Genomic DNA, 10935 nt, shown 5'->3' on the forward strand with positions numbered 1-10935 from the left:
TAGCGATAGCTAAGTGTGCAGCTCATAAAACGGATGTGTCAAAAGTCACGCAAGGGAATAAAGCTGCGGATGAAGCTGCAAAAGCAGTCACAGGAGCAGACAAATTGGGTAAGGTTTTCCTGGTCACTCATGGAGTGGACTTGGAAGACAAAATTACGTTTAAGGATGTGATTTTGATGCAGGAAGCTGCTTCAATGATTGATAAACAGTTATGGCTAGACCGGGGTGCTGCCAAAGATTCTACTGGTCTTTGGAGGAATCATGAGGGGTTGATAGTGGCACCTCTAGATTTGTTGGGTCTGATGATTCAGGAAGCGCATGGGTTAGCCCATGTCGCAAGGGGGGAGGTTAGGAGAAAAATCACAAAAGAATACGGTTTTTGGGCACCATATTTGCTCGAACAGATTGATTATGTCATAGGCAGGTGCACAATCTGTCTGAAAAATAATGTTCGCAGGGGTGTGCCTGTTCTTCCGGGGTACATTCCAACCCCAAAAGGTCCTATGCGAGAGTTGGTTGTTGACTTTGTTGATATGATAAAACCAGTTGAAGGCAAGAGATACATGCTAGTGGTTGTGGAGAGATTTTCACGATGGCCGGAGGCCTGCCCAACCAAGCGGAAAGACGCTCAGTCAGTTGCCAAGTTTTTGTGTAGAGAGGTCATAAGCAGGTGGGGACTTCCCGATTGAATATCTTCAGATAATGGAAAGGAGTTTGTGGACAAAACTGTGAAATTGATTTTGCAAAAATTGGGAATAAAACAACGTCTTGGAGCAGTTTATCACCCACAAAGCCAAGGGATTTGTGAAAAAATGAATGGCGTTTTGAAAAATCGCATTGTTAAGATTTGCCAGCATACGGGTCTAAATTGGGTAGCTGCATTACCTTTAGCCCTAATGGTGTGCCGCTCAAGTGAGTTGCGTGATTTGCGTATGACACCTCATGAACTTGTCATGGGCAGACAAATGCCGATGCCTTGTTTGCGAACAAGCTGAAAGGGTCCAAGTTTGGCTCTTTTGAAATGAGAATGTATGTGACATATATGGCCAATTTCCATAAAAGAATATCCACATATGTTTCTGACAGGCAAAGAAAAGACGAGGTGCAGGAGAAGCTCGATGAGCAAAAAAGGAGTACAGTGCAACCTGGAGACAAGGTGTTCGTAAAGGTATTTAGAAGGAAGTGGTATAACGAACGTCGTGAGGGACCATTTGAGGTTGTTCGTAGTACGGGAACAGCTGTTCAGGTTAAAGGGTCTCCAACGTGTTATCATTTATCACATTGTGTTAAAGCACCTAGAGAAGAGACGTCACACGTGGAGAGTCAAGATGTTGAAGGCTCAAGAGAGCCAGGAGAAAATAGGGAAGAACAGACAGCAGGAGAAGGAATGCATGAAAATATTCAGAGTCAAAACCCAGAAGGAGAGATTGTCCATTTTGGGGACGACGCTGATGATCATGTGCATGATTCTGATGATGCCAGACATGACTCTGCAATTGATGAACAGGAAAAGAGATTTGAGAACATTGACTTTCAATATGTCCCAGAAACAGCAGGGCTCATTTCAGGAGAATGTGAAACCACAGATATTGCCAAGGACTGCAACTCTGCTACAGGAGAAACCGGTGATTCAGCTAGACAAAGCAGTACAAGACCAGTTTGAAAAAGGGTCAGACCAAAACGGTATGATAACTAGGATTGAAGTGCTTTTAGGGAAGTCAACTCTGCTCCCATGTCAGTGTACGAGAGAAAATAGTGGTGAAGGGAAATTTAGAGTGCAGTGGGAAGATAGCCATGGAAGAGTCCTAGATCTGTTAGGAGTATTAACACTGAGAAAGTATGCATTATTGAATGATAAGAGAAGACTGAAGATTGAAGGTGATTGCAGTCTTTATGTGTACAACTCCCAGCATGAGGATCAAGGTAATTATAGATGTACTTTTTACAATCCGCAGTTTGAAAGTGAGGGACTAGAGTCAGGACGCAGAGTTAACATAGTGACTCTGGTGATAGGTGGAAATAAGAGCATAGAGTTTCAAGCTGTTGAAGAAACAAAAGAATCAACGACAATGGTATCTACACTTCAGCCAAATGTAACAACAGTAAGGGACAATTTTACTCTTTCAGCATTGACAGTTACTAAGGGTATAAATGTATCACATTTGACTACAGTGGCGACGAGGATGATTTTAGCAACGCCAACTTCATTGAAGACAGTGATTAGGGTTCCAAGAGTTAATAATACACAGAAGACATCTGTCACGTTGCCCACAGTAACAAGTAAGAGTATTAATACACCAACTAAATCAAATATTTTAGCAACAACTTTGGAAAATATGCATGTTTCGACAGTAAAAACATCTTTTGTAACTGTGACGCCGGTACCGACTAAAACTGTTCTGAAATTAAAGGATGTAGTGGATGTAACTCAGAAGCCTATATTACAGTTGGAGTTCAGTGCAAATAAAAGCCAAGATATTTTTGAAATAAAAGGTCAAATAGTAGAAGAGAATAATGTAGATTCATCTGAAACAGTGCAGGATACCATCCCGGAGGAACAAAATGAGCTCTTTAATTTTGAGGGAACAGTACAGGATATGACTGATCAATACGGTCGATGCGGAAGAGAGAAGCTACATGGAAGGCATATGGTTTTGATTCTTCTGCTTTGCAAATTACAGATAAATGGGCCGGTAGGAATTTATGGTTCCAGCAGTTAACTCATTCTGTGAGATCAGTTAGGAGATTGACTGGTCCATGTTTGTTGAAAATTCCAGCACCAGGTACATGGGATTCAATTTTGGAGGCAGTAGCACAGCCTCTATCCACAATGTGTCAATCTTATGCTTTGTCATGGTTGTTGTATCAGCAACAATCACCGGTAGATGTAGCAATGTCTTTGTCATCACAGTTGTTTAAGCCTAAATGGTTTAGCCTATGTGAATTTGCTAGATCGGAAAGAAAATAAGTTAACAGCGGCTCCTGAAGCAATGGAGGTGACACCCGCAAGAGCTAAGGGATGTTTTTGTTCAAATAAGACGTATGATGGACCTGGGATGTTTATGGGAATATCAGATTGTGATGATTATATGATGACTTTGGGTAAGCATGAACGTAAAGCTAGTAATAAGACATACAAAGTGACTTTTTATGTTCCATCTAGTAAAAAGGTTAAGACTTTGATGGTGAAAGATCAGCTTTTGCCTGGTAATATGACTATAGGGAATTTTCAAGATATTTGGTGGGTTTGTGATGATAAAGCCTACATATTTTTACCCTATGGATGGACAGGATGTTGTTACATGGCGACGTTGAAGCTTCCATATGAGGTTTATACCATCCAGAAAGGGGAAGCACCTGATACAGCTAAATCTGAACATAGTTCCGGAAGTAGGATGAAGAGAGACATGGCACAATTTCATAATCTTGAGTCCTATCATTGGAGGATAAGTCTAGGAGAGAAGTGGGGAATTGGACTTTTTCCATGATATGGAGTAACATTTTTGGCAGATCATATTGACAATATTACGTATACTTTGCAGGGCTTTGCAAATGAGACAATACGAGGATTCAATTACTTGTCAAATACTCAAAGAAGTCACAGACTGACGTTGTTGAAACATGACATGGCTCTGGATTACATTTTAGCCAAACAAGGTGGCTTATGTGTGGCTTTGAATTTGACGGGGGATGATTGTTATACTTTGATTCCCGATAGCTCTGATAATATCACTAGTGTTATAGATGCATTGAAGAGTATAAGAGATGCGTTTGGTCCATCGGAAGGAGCTGGATGGTCTGCAAATGCTTGGTTGCAGGACCAATTGGGACCAGTAGGAGCAGTAGTGGTTCAAATTTTAGTAGCAGCTCTTGTAGCGCTATGTGTAATGTTTTGCTTTTGTACTTTGTTATTGACTTTTGCAAAGGCTATGATATTGAGATGGGTTGGTGTTGTGATGCCTGGAGATAGTACTCAGATGCCTTTGCTAAATGTGACTAATTTAGACGGAGATGAAGAAGTGACACAAGATGGGGTATTGATGGAAAGATATCCCTTCTAAATATTCGATTCTGCTATCATCTTGACATTTCTTTGAATGTTGTTTAATGTTTTCTTATTAATCAAAGGGGGGAAATGGAATGTGATTCATGTTCATATTATTTTTGTTGTTCTTTCATATTAATTTTGTTATTTTACTATGTTGTTTTGCAAAGATACTGGTTGTGTTTTCTTTTCTTCCAGAGTATATGGGAGAATGTGCAAAGGGAGACTCAAATACTTGAATATGGACAATAAAATGGACAGGATGACTCTGAACAAGGAGATGTTCAGATTCCATCAACACTACACTGAAAGTTCGACACTGCAAAGGAGCTGCAGTGGATACATTCTTATGTTTTCTCTGAAATATATACATATATTTGCATGAATATTATTTACTTTTTGTCATATTCTTTTGTATTAAACAGTTCGAAGAATAATGTTTTGTTGTGGGATACATGTGGATACCTCAGATGTTTTTTTTTATGTTTTTTGACGTGCAGGGACAGTGGGGTTTAGGTAAGGTGAGGTCCTTTTCTCGGATCCGATGAGTTGATCAGTCTGAATTTGGACATTATTCTGATTTTATTTTGATTTCTGAGGCTGTCATATGTATTCGATTAAACCAAGACATTACATGAATTGATAAAAAGATTTCTAATTGATCTGGAGTACTGAAGGTGGTCGCCTGGGGCAGAGGGACCGTGAGAGAATTTTCCTGTCTAGATTGATTGATGGATATTTGGAAAGAAGCTGCCAGACAGGTTTTTCGCTCTTACACTCCATAAAATGTTTGTTTACATTTCCTGATATTGTTCACATTCTATGAAAACTTGTGTTATTGCTAAGGTTATAATACAAGAAACATGATGTAATGGAGAGTGTTATTTTGTACCAATCTTACTCTTTTTGTTTCGAGACTTAATTAGTCTCGAAGGGGGGAAATATGAGGTATATGGCCATCTTATTGTATCTGCATATTCCATATGATTTGTATTTAAGCTTTGGGTAACAAAGAAACCCAGATGAACTTTGGGCTACTTTCAGAAAACACATCTGGAAAAAGCATTATCAATGGGGCCCTCCAGGACAGAGACAGTTGGCATGAAGCCATTGGTCAGTTATCGATTCCACCCCAATTCATGGAATATACACATGTGGCACACACACAAAGAACTTTAGAGTGACTTTTGAGAATCTGGGAAACTGGTCGCTCTCCGGGCTCTTCAGAGCTTGTAAATTGATGCTGAATTCCTTGTTGTAAATAAACCTTTATAATCAAGAAACAGTGTCGGCAGATTCCTCTCTACACAGCAACGCATCATCGATACCAATTAAACAACACCAACTAGCTAACTGTAAAGTTGTCATGGTTCAATTGCAGGGCTAGCATGGGCTGAGCATTGTACAATGTAATAAGCACATACGTGCAGAACTGTAGGCCTGTACTATGTACACAGATAGAGATGATGATGGCTGTGTTACAATAAAGGTAAGAAGATCTAGCTCCCCCAATACCCTGTCGCTAACAACCCCAAAACACACACCGAGAACCAGGTGAGTTAAGAACCAAAAAAGAACAAAAAGAAAAACATCTCTCCTAAACAACATCAGGCACTTGGCACTGAGAAAGCGGGCAGCTGTCTGTCGAATCCGCCCGTCCCCCTTTAAAGAAAATAGCTGCCAGATACTGACAGTTAAAAATGAATTACCTTAGATTGTGAAGGCTATATGAACCATAGGATTAGCACGAAGTTAGCCATGAACTTAGCCACAAAAGTTAGCTTCACCGTCGGAGTGGAGATGTATAACAATGTTAGATTGAAGCAAGTCAACACACTGCATGAACTGTAGATTGGTAGTGGGCAGGAAAGCTAGGCCATTACAAAGGAAAAAACGACAAACAGCAGAGCGATGGTTATATCGAACAGCGTCAGCGTCCATAAACATTTCACTCCGACAGATGGCCTAGTTAGGGTTGAACCTGTGTGGTCTGCCATTAGTTCCGGGCATGTTCATTCAGCAAGCTCTTGTCCAGCGGCCGGTCCGTCGTTCCCATTCGCCCGTTTCGTGTTCTCGGCTTCGGTACTTGAGTCGAAAATGTGTTGATCCTGCCCGTGGATGAGCTTCAATCTGGCCGGGTAGAGTAGGAAGGCTTGGAATCCTCGTTTCCTCGCGTCTTCTATGGCATGGGAGAAAGGCCGCCGCCGCATTACCGTGTAGCTGCTGAAGTCAGCGGAGAAGCGAACCTCTCGGTCCTGGAGCTTGACAGGTGTTTTCCGCGAAGCTTGGAGTATTTTGTCCCGGTCGGTGAAACGTAGCATTTTGCATATTAGCGCCCGAGGACCTCGATTACCAGTAGCCGGAGGGCCGACGCGGTGAGCTCGCATGATTTCCATCCGTTGTTCACCCAAATTAGGAAACCATTTCAGGATATTCGTGGAGATGAATTGGGAGGCGTTGGGTCCCTCCGCGCCCTCAGGGATGCCCAGTATACGCGCGTTGTCCCTCCGGTTTCTGTCCTCCAAGTCCGCCAGTTTAGCATTATAGCTTAGCTTCGTTGCTCTTGGTGGTGTTCTCCGTCTGGCCGAGTCTTTTGCAAAGGTCACTGTAGCCAGTACGCAGCTTAGCAATATCTTTAGTGCAGCGAGACATCTCGGTTTTTATTTCGTCGAGCCTTCCATTTAGTCCAGCAAACTGCGCCGCCATAAACTCTCGCTGTTTTTCCATGGCCGTCTCTAGCATGGTGGTTAGCTTGTTACCCTGCTCCCCTTCGTCTTCATCAGACGACTCGTGGCAGGGGTCAAGAGGTCTGACGGACTTTTTTGGCTTCGGCATCTCACAGGGTGGATGTTTAAACGTTACAACTCGCTCGAAAATAAAGGTTAAGTTGAATATAAAAGGTAATTTTTCATTGAAACGGGGGAATAGGAGCGGGAGCAAAAGAGCTAAGCAGCCATCCTCTCTGCAGGTCATGTGACTCCCCACCTTTGGAGTGACTTTTCTAATTATATCTGAGTCAGCACACATGTAGCCTAGGCATCATTTACTCTTCCCTCCTCTTTTGCATCTTTTGTTGGGGAAGTAACCTCCTTCAGTTATTCACCTCAATGATACATAATTCATTTTAATGTATTAATAAACCCCTGAACTGTAATATTTCAGATGTTTGAGCAAGATTTCTGCTCATGTCCAAAACTTTGTGCACATTCAAAATATAACTCATTCCATCTGTGTTCTCTGAGATTTGGAGGAGTCGTGATATTTTGAGAAAAATAACGTTATAATAGGCTATTACAAAAATTCAGTCACTATATTTCAGAAAATAATCTAACTGCACCGTAGTCTGCTGTGCAATACGTGATTGCTCTGCTGATACGGTAGATCTCAGACCTTCTGATAGACACAGAGCCCCATTTGGGTCTCTAGTCTCTGAATGAGACAAAGTTTAGGGAAGTGGCTGTAGCTGCTCTACATCGGAGGTGTAAAACCGAAACTACAGCAGAAATACACATAGCACAAACGCGACACATCTGCATGTCGACAGCAGAGTGCATCCATAAATCTGAAGCTGCACAGCTTTTCACAGTGAGAGTGGACACTAAGCATCGCACAGGTCTGCTTCAGAGCTCTGTGTGTTTGATTCTGAACCATAGACTGGAAACGTCACGTCACAGGAACTTCACACTAAATCAGTAGTATTGCGCTACTAAACTTTGCATTAATGGCATCAATGTATTAGACTGATTTGGCTATGATTCCTCAGAAAATTACACCTTTCACAGCTTACCTCACGTAGAGACGGTTGTTTTTTTTATTTTACCTTTATTTAACCAGGAAGAGACTCATTGAGATTAAAAATCTATTTTTCAAGAGTGTCCTGGCCAAGACAGGCAGCAGTACAACCACACATAGAGTACATACAAACACAAAATACACAAAAACACCAAAAACATAAAACAACTGACACAGCAAATCTTTCAAAGTCAACCACACTCCTAAACACATCAGTCAAAACATCTGCAGCCAGATGTGGCTGCCTCCAAGTCAATCAACATCCTCTTAAAAGCGACCAATGAGACTAGCTCAGTAAGTTTCATGGATTTCTGTAAATTGTTCCAAGCAGAGGGAGCAGCAAACTTAAAGTGATGGTTCGGAGTAATTCACCCTAGGGTCCTTTGCACCATGACCTCGAGCCAAACACCCCCCCAGAAGCTTTTTTCACCTGGGTCTAACATTGGGAGAGTTAGCGTAGAGTAGCGTTATCAGCTGAATAGCTTAGCGCAGGGGCTAACCGACCCACGTTTGTATCTCGTAAATTACCCCACGAATAATGCCCGAGATGATACCAAACGTCTACAAGTAGTACAAATAGGTTATGCTCTCATAAAACGATAGATTGGAAAGTTTGTAAGTACACCAGAAGTTTATGTAAATAACACTTGCCTGCTGGCTTCTGCTCTCAGCTGTTGTTGCTGCTGTAAGACGAGTGCTTAGGGCCGTCTACAAATTACAACACCGAAAAGAGATGCAACAAAAATAGTTATTAATTTAATTTTTTTTTTAAAGTAAGTGCTGTAGTATAACTGGCAGGAGACAAGTAATAATTGAGGTAAGTTTGGAGACATTACCTTATTTAATCATTGAATTAATAAATATTTTTGTTGTAACTCTTTTCGGTGTAGTAATTTGTAGACGGCCCTAAGCACTTGTCTAACTGCAGGTAGCAGCAGCAGCAGAAACAGAGAGCTGAAGAGCGCAGGCAAGTGTTCATAAACTTCTGGTGTACTTACAAACTTTCCAATCCATTGTTTTATGAGAGCATAACCTATTTGTACTACTTGTAGACGTTTGGTATCATTTCGGGCATTATTAGTGGGGTAACTTACAAGATACAAATGTGGGTCCATTAGCCCCTGTGCTAAGCTATTCAGCTGATAACGCTACTCTAGCTAACTCTCCCAATGTTCGACCCAGGTGAAAAAAGCTTCTGGGGGGGTGTTTGGCTCGAGGTCATGGTGCAAAGGACTCTAGGGTGAATTACTCCGAACCATCACTTTAAGGCATTTTTTTCCCAGCTCAGTTTTAACCTTTGGAACAGACAGAAGGAAAAGATCCTGGGAACGAAGATTGTAAGTCCCAGTACTATTTACACTGATATAGGTCAGAAGGTAGGCTGGAAGGAGATTAAAATAGCCTTGTATATGAAGGTATGCCAGTGTTGAAGTCTCCGTGTTGATAGAGAAGGCCATCAAACACGTTCATACAGTTCATAATGGTGAGTGAGGGCTTTCATACCAGTGATGAACCTCAGAGATCCATGGTATACAGTGTCCAGTGCGTGTAAACTTTGAGACGAAGCATGCATGTATAGAGCATCACCATAGTCAAGTACAGACATAAAAGTGGCAGCGACCAGCCTCTTTCTAGATTTGAACGAAAGGCAGGATTTGATTCTGAAATAAAATCCTAATTTAAGTTTTAATCTTTTTGCTAGCTGCTGAATATGAAGGGTAAAAGAAAGAGATTCATCAATTAAAATACCAAGATATCTGTACTTAGAAACACATTCAATTTTCGTACCCTGGGAAGTGAGGATTGAAGGGAGATTTGATTTAGATTTTGAATTTGAAAAAAGCATGACTTTAGTTTTTTCTGCATTTAAAACAAGTTTTAAATCATAAAGATTCTGTTGAAGCGTGTTGAAAGCAAGTTGTAACTGGGAGAGGGCCTGGTCTGCGGTGGGTGCAGAGCAATACAGTACAGTGTCATCAGCATAAAAATGAAATTTTACATCAGACACATTATGATCAATGTTATTGATATAGAGGATGAATAGCAGTGGCCCCAAGACTGACCCCTGAGGCATGCCTTTTGTTATTTTGAGGTAGCAAGAAGTGCTGCCCTCTGCCTGCACACACTGAGTTCTGTCTGTACAGTGAATACAGAATGGTCGGACCCCGCACATATTTGCCTGTTCTATTCGCCTTGGAAAAGTAAACATGATAAAGTAAACTTGATAAAGTCACACTTCTACCATGAGCTCTACAAAAAAAGAAGAACTGTGAATGCATTGGAAAATACTTTTCTTCTTAATTTGCATGTGCCATTCTGAGGCTATTTTATTCTATTATACTTATTTTTGTAAAAAAAAAAAAAAAAAAAAAAAGAGAGAGAGAGAGATCTGGGGTTATTCATAAAACATTCTGGACTGTATAGGGACGCCAAGGCAAAACAACGCCTCTGGCTAGTGCCACTGCAGAGTACAAAATTCTTTATTTATTAATAATAATAATAATAAATTGAATTTATATAGCGCTTTTCATGAACTCAAAGTCGCTTTACAGGGTAGGTTTGGATAAATAAAGACAAACAAACAAAACAAAACAAGATTTCAGGCACAGATGAAAAGGGAAGGGGCGTGGGGCTAGGGATAGGCAGTGGTGAAGAGATGGGTATTGAGGCGAGATTGGAAGATGGTGAGGGACTCAGAGGTGTGGATCTCTTGGGGGAGGGAGTTCCAGAGCCTGGGAGCTGTACTGGAGAATGCTCTGTCCCCATAACTGCGGAGTTTGGACTTTTAATTTATATATTTAATTGATATTATTTAATTATTTAAAACATGTGGCTCTAGTGAGGCTAAGAACTACCTACACGCCTTCCCAATGCCTCTATAGGTCCAAGGACTTTTTAAAATGTATTTCCATTATTAACTAAAAAGGTGCAGAGCAGAGGCAGCGTCAGCCGATTTGGGGCTATACCCCCGAATGTTTTATGAATAGCCCCGGATCTCTCGCTCTCTCTCTAATAAAAAAAACCCAGAATGGGACATGCAAATTAAGAAGGAAATTATTTTCCAACGCACTCGCAGTTCCTACATTGTTTTTTTTGTA

This window comes from Perca fluviatilis, chromosome 7, assembly GCF_010015445.1.
Source record: "Perca fluviatilis chromosome 7, GENO_Pfluv_1.0, whole genome shotgun sequence".
Classification (NCBI taxonomy): Eukaryota; Metazoa; Chordata; class Actinopteri; order Perciformes; family Percidae; genus Perca; species Perca fluviatilis.